This window comes from Gymnogyps californianus, chromosome 11 (assembly GCF_018139145.2).
Source record: "Gymnogyps californianus isolate 813 chromosome 11, ASM1813914v2, whole genome shotgun sequence".
Lineage (NCBI taxonomy): Eukaryota > Metazoa > Chordata > Aves > Accipitriformes > Cathartidae > Gymnogyps > Gymnogyps californianus.
This window is the reverse complement of record NC_059481.1, coordinates 19409648-19422407: the sequence shown is the minus strand read 5'-3', so window position 1 is coordinate 19422407 and position 12760 is coordinate 19409648.

Genomic DNA, 12760 nt, shown 5'->3' with positions numbered 1-12760 from the left:
CCTATTGATTTGCTGATCTCCATCACAAAATCTCAAACTACTGCTTCACACCCTGCTTCTCTTTGAAGTAGACTTAGGTAATTGCATACAGAAAAAAAAATCAAAGACCCAGGAGTTTTGTCTCCCCTCTCTGTGCCCTACAATGAACACTACGATCACATTTGCCTTTCTTGTGTAATTATCCTTTTATATCCTTTCATATCTATGTGAAATGTATGCCTTTTAGGACAGGAGAAATGAGATGGGGCATTCTATAAGCTTGGTTTTCATTAGGTACTAAGTGCTTATAAGCACCTGCAAAACTGTCAGTCATCTCAGAAAATATACTATGTGATTTTCTAGGACTGCATTACTATGTTTATCATCCAGATACCGTATTGTCACTTGAAACAGACTCATGTAATATGTGATCTCAAACTCTCTAAAAGTTACGGAAGGTTCAGATTTAAGGTCCGGTCCCTGACAGAGTTACAATTCATTTCAAAAATGCAGGCACTGTAGGTAGCAAGCTAAGTGGCTCAACAGGTCATAGCATTGGCTTGTAAACTGCAGATGATCAGAAATCTTTAAGTAGGTTTGTATTTGGTACCCCAGTTTACAACAACTTTGAGAAGTAACCAAACCAGCCTCTTGTAAGAATTTGCTTTTTTACACATCTCAACTCAGAAACCTCCCAGGATATGAACACCCCAGACTGTGGAACAAGAAATACTCTATCACACAAAAACAGATGCAAATGTGGCTCATGTTCTCAGTTTTCAGAGCTGGATGAGAAACTGAGCTAAAATAATCTCCTAAACCCCAACTTTTATTACAAGAAACTGGTTACTTCCAATTGCCTGATATAGAAAACAAAGAAGTGAGAATGCATCTTTCTTGCCTTTTTCTTTCCTGTATTTCGGATAAAACATTAGATGAAGAGGAGTGAAAATTACTATTTCTAAAATTTTCATGCCACAAAAATATCAGTTGGGAATGAAGATTAAAACCATATTTTAGTATCTCTAACTAATCCTGCTCTGTCTTTATAGTAGTGATTGAAAAGGTAGCTTCTAACCAGTGATATTCAGCATGGCACAGGATCCTTTCTGGCAATCCAAGAAATAAGAGACTTAGGGAAGCAAAAACAGGAGAAGCTTAGCTTGGGTATTTGGTCTGTTGCTGGAAAACTTCTGGCTCAAACCAGTCAGCCTTAGCTTGGAAAAGCAGTGAGTGTAATCAGCTTCAGCTCAGGCAGGAGTCTGAACCAGGACTGGGAATGACTCCCTATATACTGATATTTTACCAGACATTTGGGCATGTTGACGGTAAACCTCTTATGGTATTTCCACCATCTGGAATTTCCCCAAATAGGTCTACATAAGAGTCTGGGTATGACCAAGCTATACATGGATATAGCCCCCCTTCTTGAATATGCATTGTAAACAAAAGTATCAGTAGGAGGAGTCTGACCTCTACTCTTTGCTAACATTCCAATGTCTGGAGAAGGAATCATATTTTTGCTCCTATACATTTGCAAAACACTCAAGAAGGTCTGAGATACCAACCAGGCTGCAGACCTGATCTGGAGGCCAGAGGCCCCCCTACTGACTTTGTGGATTTGGATCAGGGCCACAGAGAAACAGCAATTCTTTCAGCTTGCATTAGAAGACAATTGCCATTTGTGGGCAACGTGTGAATATTCAGGGGACTTTATTGCACTGAATCTAGTAAAGTTTTACTCTGTATTAAGTTATTGCAATGTTTGAAACTGAGCTACAAAATTTTAATTAAAAAATCAGTAAATTCCATATGGCTCCCAGGTGTTCCTCAACCTAGTCCCCAGTTTCCCCTTTCCCCCTCACCAGGAAAAGAAAAAAGGATCTGGATTTATACATAGATATACCCTTCACTCTGCCACCACCCTGACATTATTGTATCCAGTGCTGCAGACAAAGGTTGGAGCTTCCTGCACAGTATGGGCCCAAGTCTGCTTTCCCATTATACAGCATTTACAGATGTTTTCAGGAAATTTGCTCCAGGCAGGTGAAGAAAAGGAGTAAACTTCTTGGCTTTCCTATGTATTAATCTTTCCTCCCTTGTCCCAACATCCATGTGTAAGTCATTCTCCATTCAACCCCAAGATGTCCACATTCCTAAACAGGCATGAAGTCAGTCAGGATTTTAAATTAGACCTTGTTAGGTTATTTTTAAAGCATGTTTATTGGTTTTATTTCATTCAGTTAATCTAACCACACAAAGTGTTCAAGTAAACCCAAAACTTAGAGGTACTATCTTAGAAGTCACTTCCAATATTTTCCTTTTATTTACAATGTTGTAAAATGTTGTAGCACAGAAACACTCTTAACTCTCAGTTAATTTACTCATTTATCTTGACAGAAGGAAAACACAGTAAGATTTAAATTGATTATTCAGAGAAATTTTCCAATTACAAACCAAAATGGATTGTGTCATATAACACCACAGAAAAAACTCTACACTTCTCATTCAGTTTTTTTCCTATTTTTTAAACTTAGAAACTTTAGAAATGCAATTCTCCAGACTTCTACGTGAAAGTCTGCTGGCATTTTCATTGCTACAGGTAAAACTGTTTTAACCAGGTTAAACAAAAAGAATCACTCCAAATCATGGAAAAGATTACCTAATCTTACCTTATCTTGAAATCACAGGTACATCTACTTCCCCACATAAAGATTACAGTTGTGAGATCTGTCAGTTCCTAAGCCTAACAGTTTTCCAAACACCCACAGACATTGCACAAAAAGTCAAGGACAAAAGAGCAAAATTCGTGTGTCAATGAAAAGAAAACATGTTTGCCTACTGAAGACTACTTTGGGACAAAGGAAAAGGACTAGCATAACAAAAACTGCACAAGACTCAATTTCCTGGAATATCTTTATTCATCTTTAGTGGGGAAAACAGTGCACCCCTCCGCCCAGGAAATCTTGACATGCCCAGCAGTTACTGAGCCCTGTTTAGTCTTTTTGTCATTCACTGTTCTCTTCCTCCCTCTGTGTGTTCTCCGAGTTGTACTGCATTTTCTCACTTTGCACTTTTAAATTACCATTCAATACAGCGCCCATTCAGCCACTGAAACTTTTTAAATACATATACATACGTGACAGTTGTCTGGGGAGAAGCCCATTTGCTTCTTCTGGTCCTTTATGCTAGATTTGATGCCATGCAATTCCCTAAATATGGACATTTGCCATGGCAACAACTGCAGCACAGTTTTGCAGAACTCACCCCTTAAGTGGCTTAATGGATATGGTATTTATTCCCTTTCTGAAGATTTAGCTTTAGTGACACATTAATACAAACATAAATGGAGCAAATATTTGTGTGCTTCTTGGGAATAACAAAGGCACATTTATCTGATACACACAGAAAAGACATTTTTGAACCTCATTAATACATGAGTAGAAGTCAATGGAGGAAAATGGATCTTGTTAACTGGCTTCTTGGATACCAATAAGCATCTCATTTGCCTTAAACATATCAACCTAGCAACACTATTTATTCAATATAGAATAATCAGTGACATTAGAGAGCCCCGGCATTGCACACAGAGGAATGATTAATCTATTATTCATTCCACAATAAAGACTCTGAGGGATTTACCATATGAAAAGTGATATTCAGAAAAAGAGGTGGGTTTTTTTTTCCTGACCTGTATGGGAATTCCTGTCCTGTGGGATGAATTCCATTGAATAACATTGAGAGTTTTGGTTGTGGGTTTTGGTTGGGTTTTTTTTTTTTTTAAGTACCCTTCCTTCCTGCAAGGCAAGAGATATTTCAGAGGACTAAGGGACTGAATATGCGGTATGAAGACACATGCAGGCACAACCTTCTACAGACTGTATCACCTTTACGCCTTCTGAAGAGAGATGGAATTGTGTTGATATGAGAAACAGAAGCACCTTCTTGGTAGCTGGTGTCTATCTTGCCAAGACGGTTAGCATTGCCATAAGGATATATGCACATACAAACACATGTGTATGTGCAGACTTGTATGTATAGGAACACTTGAGAAAAATAACTGGAAACCTCACGAGAGATGTTTCCATAACTGTCAGAGGCCTGCTCTCCTTATCCAGAGGATAACCACAGTTCTTACATTGCACCTTGTTTCAGCTGGGATAGAGTTAATTTTCTTCCTAGTAGCTGGTACAGTGTTATGTTTTGGATTTAGTATGAGAATAATGTTGATAACACACTGATGTTTTTAGTTGTTGCTAAGTAGTGTTTATACTAAGTCAAGAAATTTTTCAGCTTCTCATGCCCAGCCAGCAAGAAAGCTGGAGGGGCACAAGAAGTTGGGAGAGGACAGGGTCAGGACAGCTGACCCAGACTGGCCAGAGGAATATTCCATACCATATGACATCATGCCCAGTATATAAACTGGAGGGAGTTGGCTGGGAGGTGCGGATCCCTGCTCAGGAACTAACTGGGCATTGGTCACCGAGTAGTGAGCAATTGCATTGTGCATCTTTTGTTTTGTATATTCTAATTCTTTTAGTATTGTCATTCTATCATTATTATCATTATTATTATTTTCTTCCCTTCTGTCCTATTAAACTGTCTTTATCTCAACCAACGAGTTTGATTTTTTTTTTATTCTCTCCCCCATCCCACTGGGTGAGGGGAGTGAGCCAGCAGCTGCATGGTGCTTAGTTGCTGGCTGGGGTTAAACCACAACAGCACCCCAGAACCAAAAACCTCTGAGGACATTTTCCCTGCACACTTCAGCATGAGCTAACATCAGTCGACCAGCTCTTGAACCACAGCACAGCCAACTACCTCCATAAAGGCCAGTAAACAACTAGACTGTGCACCTGCTTCGGATAGCTTAGATGCAGCCATTAATTTTTTTCATCAACTGTTTAATAATTATTAAGAATCATTCTGCTTACTCTGCGGTAACAGCAATGGCCTGAGTTACAACACATCAGTAATCTAGCCCTATACATGAACAGATGCACAGCTGTGTGTTTAATTGGTGTCAAGATGGCACCTGAAAAGTAGTTATTTGAATATAGATTTAAATAACAGGACAGGTGACTTGCAAGAACTACATGTGCATTTGTGTGGACAGCTTGGGTTTCTGCTATTTCAAAGACCAAAACTTCTTTAATTTCTTTTTTTTTTGGCAAGTTTCTTTGAGAAGCTAAGAGCCCATTACAATCAAGGAGAACTTTTGTCTAAGTAAGCACTAAGTAAAAATTATAGAACTGGGATTTAGATCATGAAACTGTCTAAAAGGCAAGTTGTTATTTGATTTTGAAATGTAATTGAAAATAAGAATAATGAAGATAACTCCAATTACTCTGGAATGGCCTTCTGCTCCTTGCAGGGTATGCAGTGATTAACTAGCCTTTTATAGCACTTCATTTTTTTTTCCCCAGTGATGGAAGATTTACCCAGGAATCCTTGGGTAAGAATAATTTGTTTTGGCAAAGATATTTGTAATAGAGAGAAGGGAGGGTGCTAACCTCTCCCTCAGTTAACCCACCCACTCAGCTGATCAGCTTTTCTGTGGGCTGCCAGCAGAGGCCAAGAGAGAAACTTGCGGAGGAGGATTCTCCATGCCAGTTTTGAACAGGCTAGCACAGCAGACAATGCAGAAGACTGCAACTTTTACCATTCTGGCTAGCATGAAATTAACCTTAGGGCCTATATCGCAAGTATACTGGCCACAGCACACCTGTAAACACCACTGACCAGAGTGTTTATGAAAAGCAAGCTGCACTTCTAAGAACCTCTAGTGAATACTCCCACTTCACATTGTTGGACTCTGAATAGGCAGACCTTGTTGGTACATTTCTTTTCCTTTCACTGTTAATTTTGGAGAATAATACAGTCCTACTGACATCCATGAGTTATCTGTTGTCTTAAAACATACTAGCAATATACTAGACTAAAAGCAATGGTAGCTTCTCTCATCAGGAGCTCTACAGCATCTTACCACTTGTCACCCATGTGCATCTTGATTGAACTCCAGAGATCTCAGAGAAAACACTTTTTGAAGACTGAAATAAGGGTGTTGTTTTATGCCACAGTTTAGTTTAAATTATGCAAAACTCTGAGATATGCAAGGCATAAAGAAAGGAAGAACAAGGCCTTTAATTGAATTCACGATCCATTTCAATTGAATTGCTAAAACCCTAAAACAGAAGAGCAGTTTTGCATTCTGCTAACATAATCCACCTCCATCCACGTTACTCTCCATGAGTCACACACATACCCTTAGCACATGAGATGCAAGAAAACACCACATAGCAAGTAGCTGAATTAGCCTCTCCTTTTAGGCCTTATATTTGACCATGAAAATAGTGAACATTGAGATAGGATTATTCCAACTATTATCTACAACTCATTGTTAATTATAAGAAAGGAAATGTCTTCACTTGGAAATTCCAGTTTTTGTGCCAGCTAGCTGCATTTATTCCTCTGCTGCTGTCAATAACCACATTTACTTCAGACCCTTCTAACACAGCATTTCAGAAACTGTTTGCTGCTTCTCAGCCCACAGCAGAGTAATTCAATCTGTTGGGCTATTGTTCCTGTAGAAGACAGCATTTTTGTGTTACTGTCCTCTGAATTAGCTTGTAACAGGGGCAAATGAAATGACAGGGGCAATTAAGAGGCAGAAGCATGTACGCTATGATCAGAAATTCAGGTCCTCAAAGCTTTAAGCTACAGATGCTACAGAACAAGGCAGAGAGCCAGTGCTGTGACCAGCCCCCATAGGAGCACTTCCCTGCTGGATGGCTGATGGCAACAGCACTTCAGCACTGGGATGTGCCTTTCCCTGTCTGAGGGGGCTCTCACAGCCTACAGCAGGACAGCCCACCAGCAGCCCTCACCCCCCTACCCAGCTCTGACCCCATTCCCCTGCATGCAAACACAGCTCCTCTCCCTTACCACTGTTTCTTCCCCTCCTACCTGCTTGGTTCTCTAATCCTCTGCTCCCCAGGGCCTCGTAACCTCCTGCCCGCCTCCCTTCCTGCGGTGACTGTATTCCCCGGATGCCATACACACACCTACAGTCATACCTGTGACACACCTTGCGCCATGCGACAAATCCCTTTACCTTCATCCCAGTCAACCACCATAGCCCAAAATGGCACCCACAGCCTCCAGGAGGAGGCTGAGTGCAGCAGAGGGGGGAAATAAACCCTTACACTGGTCATGTGATGGCACTGGAGCCCCCTGATTGGCTGAGCCACTCAGGGCCAGCAGCTGGTAGCTGTGCCCCGCCCTCCACGGTGGTGTTACCTCAGGGTGTGGAGGGCAGGAGGGGCAGGGCTGGGCTGGGCCGGGCCGGGCCGGGCCAACCGCTCAAATCACAGAGAGCTGTGGAAATGAGTTTCTGAAACATTCACCTGACTCCTGCAGAAGTAACAAACTTTTGATGCAGCCCCCCAGCCCCGGGGGGGGTGTCTCTCCCGTTGATAGCTGGGGGTGGCAGGAGAAAAGTTCCTCACGGAAGCCAGTGCCGCTGTGGCAGCCGCCTGCGGCAATGGGGAGAGCCTGGAAGTCGCGGGGGGTCTCCACGAGCGAGGTAGGGCCTATATCTCATTGTTCCTACGCAGTAACGATCAATAGAGATGTAATTACTACTGTTGCTATTTGGCATAGCTAAAAAGGGTAGTGCAGCTTTGTGCCGGTTCTTCCATTGAGGATGCAGCTCTGCAAAACCACTCCTTTTATCCTTCTTTACATATTTATTACAACTCTTTAGACTGATCCATGCAAACTAAATGAAAGCAACCAATAGAAAGAGGCCGGCTTGTGCCAGCAATCCCCAGACTGTCAAGCGATCACTGAAGATTGGACAGGTCCTGATGAAATAAATGTTGGCTGCTGACTCTTCCAATTTTGCAACACTCCTCTGTGTCACTGGAGCAGCCTTGTCCAAGATTGAGATATTTGCAAACTGTCATCTTTCATAAATATCTGCCTTGAGTGACACTTTGCCCCCCTCCATTTCCCTTTGAAATGTACCTAGCTGGCACGGAGCCTGTGGGATTTCATTGCTTGTGATAGGTGATCAGCAAAGAGATGATTTCCTCCTCCCTCCCCCTCCTCCCCTCTGCCAAAGGGCTGAGTGACAGGTCCAAAAGGCGAAAGGCAGACTGGGGAAGCAAATCTGCCAGAGGCAGAAGTGATGACACTCCGAAAACACTTCATTCATCTTGCCAAATTACAGGCTGGGCTGGGGACTGATGGGGACTGGAGGAGGGGGGGATAATCTTTTGCGTTTGCCTTGCATGCTCTCTGCTCAAAAACATTGCAAAGCAGCTCCTGAAGCTTGAAGGATGCACCCCAAACCCCTTCAATTTCTGCTCCGTAATGCTAACAGGCGAGCTGCTACCTGGCTCGTGTTAGTAGCTTTCTGGCGAAGCGTATTAACTGTCTTAGTCATGGATGTCAGATCCCTTAAGCTCTCACAGGCTTCCTGCCTAGACATCAATAATTGGGGCTGAGAGGGAATTTCAAAAAGCAAAATTAAGTAGTAAGTGTCTAGCCCTCCCAGACAGCGGAGCTGGTGCTAACTGTACAATTAACCAATTTATTTGGTAGGGAACCACTCAGAGGGCAAACCAGGTATTTGTGATTGAGAAGTTACCTGTGTCTGTTTTGGGAAGGCTGCAGCCCTTGGGAGGGTAATTTGGGAATTAACAGAGGTGTGAGCCAATAATTATGCTGGTTTTCTATGAGCTGTGATGTCTTCTGAACAACGGCAAAAATTAATTATGTGCTTGGACGAAGTTCTGCACAAAACTTTTTTTTCAGGAAGAATACCGATTTGGCAATGCAAAATCCATTGGACTATTTCTTTCTTTTTTTTTCCCCCTCAAAACATTATCTAGAGAATGGCATGATTGGGAGTTTTTAATTTAGGGATTTTTTTTTTTCAATTTCTTGGTTTGAAGTGGATGTCTGTCTTAAATGTAATTACATTTTTTTAATTTATGTTTAATGGTTTAACATTGAAATGCTTCAGACTTGCCAATTAACTACTTCAACCCAAAGTACTTTGCTTAAATTCTCAACATGCCCCAAGTCTACACTACTTATATTTTCAGACTTGACAACTGTTTTTAATAGTGAGTTTACCAACAAAGGAAATCATCTGTTTTCCTCCTACCTTTGCCCATGGCCAATGTAAGCATTGATATATCATTGAATCTTAAGTTCACTCTTACAAGTGAAGAACAAGTCAGTTATTTCAGCTGGTGCAATTGAAAGTACTTCTGTCATCTTGAAGTACTTCAAGAGACACACAAACCACTCCTGAAGAATGAGAGAGAATGATTTTATTGTTAATAATACATGAGTTTTTAGTTACATTTCAAAGGGAGCAGACCAGATTCTGGTCTCTCCTATGCTAGTCTAAGGCCTAATGTGCTCTCAAATACAGGCTTAATGCTAATGTAAAAACTCATTTGAGTTTTGTCATATCAGGACCTAAATCTCAAATAAATGCTGATGTCACTTTTCATTTTTACTTGTGTAAATGAAGTCTTGGCTAGCTTTCTGTAGCATCATCTCCCGACGGTATCTCTCAGGATATATTGCAAATGGAGACTAGGGCATAATAAAGTGAATTTCCAATGACAAAAATAGACTCCTTGTACAGGACAGAGTCAAATGTCTCCTCTAGACAGGAGAAATATAATCTAAAATGAGCTTAGCTAATCATCACAGAATCAAAAGAGTCAGAGATGGAAAAGATGAACTGCACTATCTGTCCCGGAACTGTTTGATACAAGCATGTTTACTAGGCATTAATTTGTTAACAGGATATTTTGTAGCCATGCTGATTTTAAACAATATTTCTACTCTGCTAAGTTCTATTCAGCAGATGTAATTCTGAAGAACTTAAAAATATTCTAACACTTGAATTCAAACATAATATGGTTCACTTTATCTCTTGAACACTAAGGAAGCGCACAAATGGGACTTAAAATCTGCATGTTCCCCAATGCTGGGTGCCCTATATCCCAATCAGCAAGTACTCGATATTGTCAGCTGGAAAAGAAATTTCAAGATAACAAAATGATTAGATTTTTTCCTTATTATATGAGCTTTTACTTCTAAATTGGAAGTGCTGGAAAATGACCATCATTTGGTGTTGGAACTGGGGAGAACCATCAAACATGAAAATAAAGCACAGGAAGGATCAAAGTCAGCCAACCCTTTCTGGTAGATTTCAGTACTAAAAAGTGTGCAAAAAAAAAAAATCTGATGCCATTTATTTTGAAAAGTTATGTTCTATCATCACTCAGCAATTTACAACTTCAAACAGCTAACTGAATATCACATACAGTGTGAGGTAGGCTAGCGTAACAACATATTATCCCTCCCCTCTACTTCAGACTGAGAAACGTGGTAAGAGAAATTAAAATGAGCTTCTCGAGGACAAACACCGAGTTTGTGATAGAATAGAGATTAAAACTTGGACGTCCTTTGTTTCCCTTCAACAGTGTTAACTTCCTCGCTATTTTATATGTGTTTGCATACACCCAGGTGTGTAGTCACACACACACACTCTCAACAGAAAAAAAACAGAGGGAGCATATGGATAGGCAAACCTGAATGTCAGCACATGGACAAATAATGCAGTTCTGCATCTGAAGAGGAGTTCATGTGAAGTTGAGGCACCTCCATCCGTAATTGCAATTAAAAGTAAAAATCCTTCTCAGCTGTCCCTGTAGCTTAATTATTTTCCCCTGCAAAATCAGAATAAAAAAGGAGCAAAGGAATTCCTCATCCACAGTCATTTAGTGTGTTGGGGGCTTTCTCTTGGGAGTAGGAGCTGTGATACACAACTCTGAAAACACTTCAGGTGACTGGTGCCTGCCAGCAGAAGAGCAGTTCAGGTTGTTGCTCTCACCTCGGAGATGTCTCCCTGGTGGGAGCCATGGATGAGGCTCGCAATCTGTAGAGAGGAACAGGATTCATGCATGTGTTCAAGATTTCCCAGTGGTCATCTCCAAGGGTCTCTTAGTCATATACTGTCTGTAGGTGGCTCTGCATTAAGCTGGTGGAGTCTCTAAGGATTTTAGTGGATGTAGCCATCTAATTTCTGGAGATACAGGAGAAAGTTAGGAGAAAGTGATAAATGCTACATATGTGAGCATGAGACGTAGTGTAACCCATCTGTCCACCTACAAACACATGCCTTGTACACATGACAAGTTAATTGTGCATTAATCAGGATATAATCTCATACTGCTAATGCAAGTCATGATGTAATTTTACCTTTACTACTTATACACCTATGGCCATTATTATCATGTAATAAATTGTATCACTTCAGGCTGATGAATGACACTAGTTAATGTATCTCCACCTAATCTGTGTGTTTCATATGGTGATGTAGCATTACTCTGATTTGTTTTTTACCTGGGGAAGCTGCCATATAGTTGTCTTTATGTCTTCATTGGACTTTTTCAGAACACTTGCAACAGACGAAAAAAATTGGTGTTTGCTTTTATTAAAATATAAGAAGGGGAAGATTTTACCAGAAACAGTGATTTGCTTTTGTTAGGACACTAATTCCTTTCCAGTAAGCCCAGCTCTGAGCAGAAACGGATATACTTCAAGCAACAATAACCAAAAATGCAGACTTGGAATTTAACACACATTTGGCCGCATTTGGCCTTCCCTCATGTTTGATGCAAGAATAAATAATTGCACATCCACGCCACTCCCACAACATGTACATAGGCCCACTTGTTAAGTCGCAAACAATACAGCTGTGGCTAAAAAGGAAAATTTGTGTGTCAGTATTACACGGTCACATTTTTCCTAGCTTTTGAAGCTCATCTCTTTACATGTACAGCTGTGTGTCTGACCCTCACACCTTAAAGCTTTTTAAAGTTCTGGATGGTGTGTTTTCTTCTTAGAACACTTTTTTTGTGACAAACATGAAAATGCAAAGAGGGAACATAGATCTAGAATGAGTTATTTTTCTAATGTTTTCCATTGAGCAGCAGCTGCTGTTACCAAGCTGTCATCTTTGTTGCTAGGGAGATTTTGTGCGCATGCCAGAACGGGACTGGTCGGTTCAGTGCGTCCACCCTACTGCCTGGGAATGTCATTGCATTGGTGAACTGCTGGATGTTGGGCTGAGCAAACTCCTTCCTCTGACTTCAGAGGGAAATGGGCTGCAGGCACAGAACTCCTTGCTAAGGTCATTCAGCACTGCTTTTCCACACCAGCATAGTCTTGTCTTCTTCCTCCCCCTGAAGTGAAAAAGATGAAATGTTTCATTTTGACATTTTCAAAATGTAAAACATCCTGATTTTTCATTTCCAAAAGACATTTTAAATTTCACATACAGTTTTCCGCCTTCTCCTCAAAGGAAACAACAGATAACCTAAGTAAGATATGAAATATTTCAGGCAGTGCCAAGCAATTCTTATTTTGACTCCAGCAAACCAAACCCAATAATCAACTGTCTGCGCAATGCTAATCAGTGACTTCAGTGGAACTTCTCCTGCCTCTAAACGTTGTGCAAGTGTTAAAGAGCTTTGCTGGCCTATACAGAAGACAACAGAGTTGTTTTGCACAGAAAAGTGTTTACACTCCAAACACAGAAACAAGGGCCTAATTTTTTTCTAATATTAAACTCAGCTGAGCCATACTAAGCACATATCACCTTTCAAAGTGCAACATTTCTCCAGTCTACAAGGCAAGACTCCAAGACAGGGAGAGATACCTTTTTCCTTGGTTAGCACACTGTGAT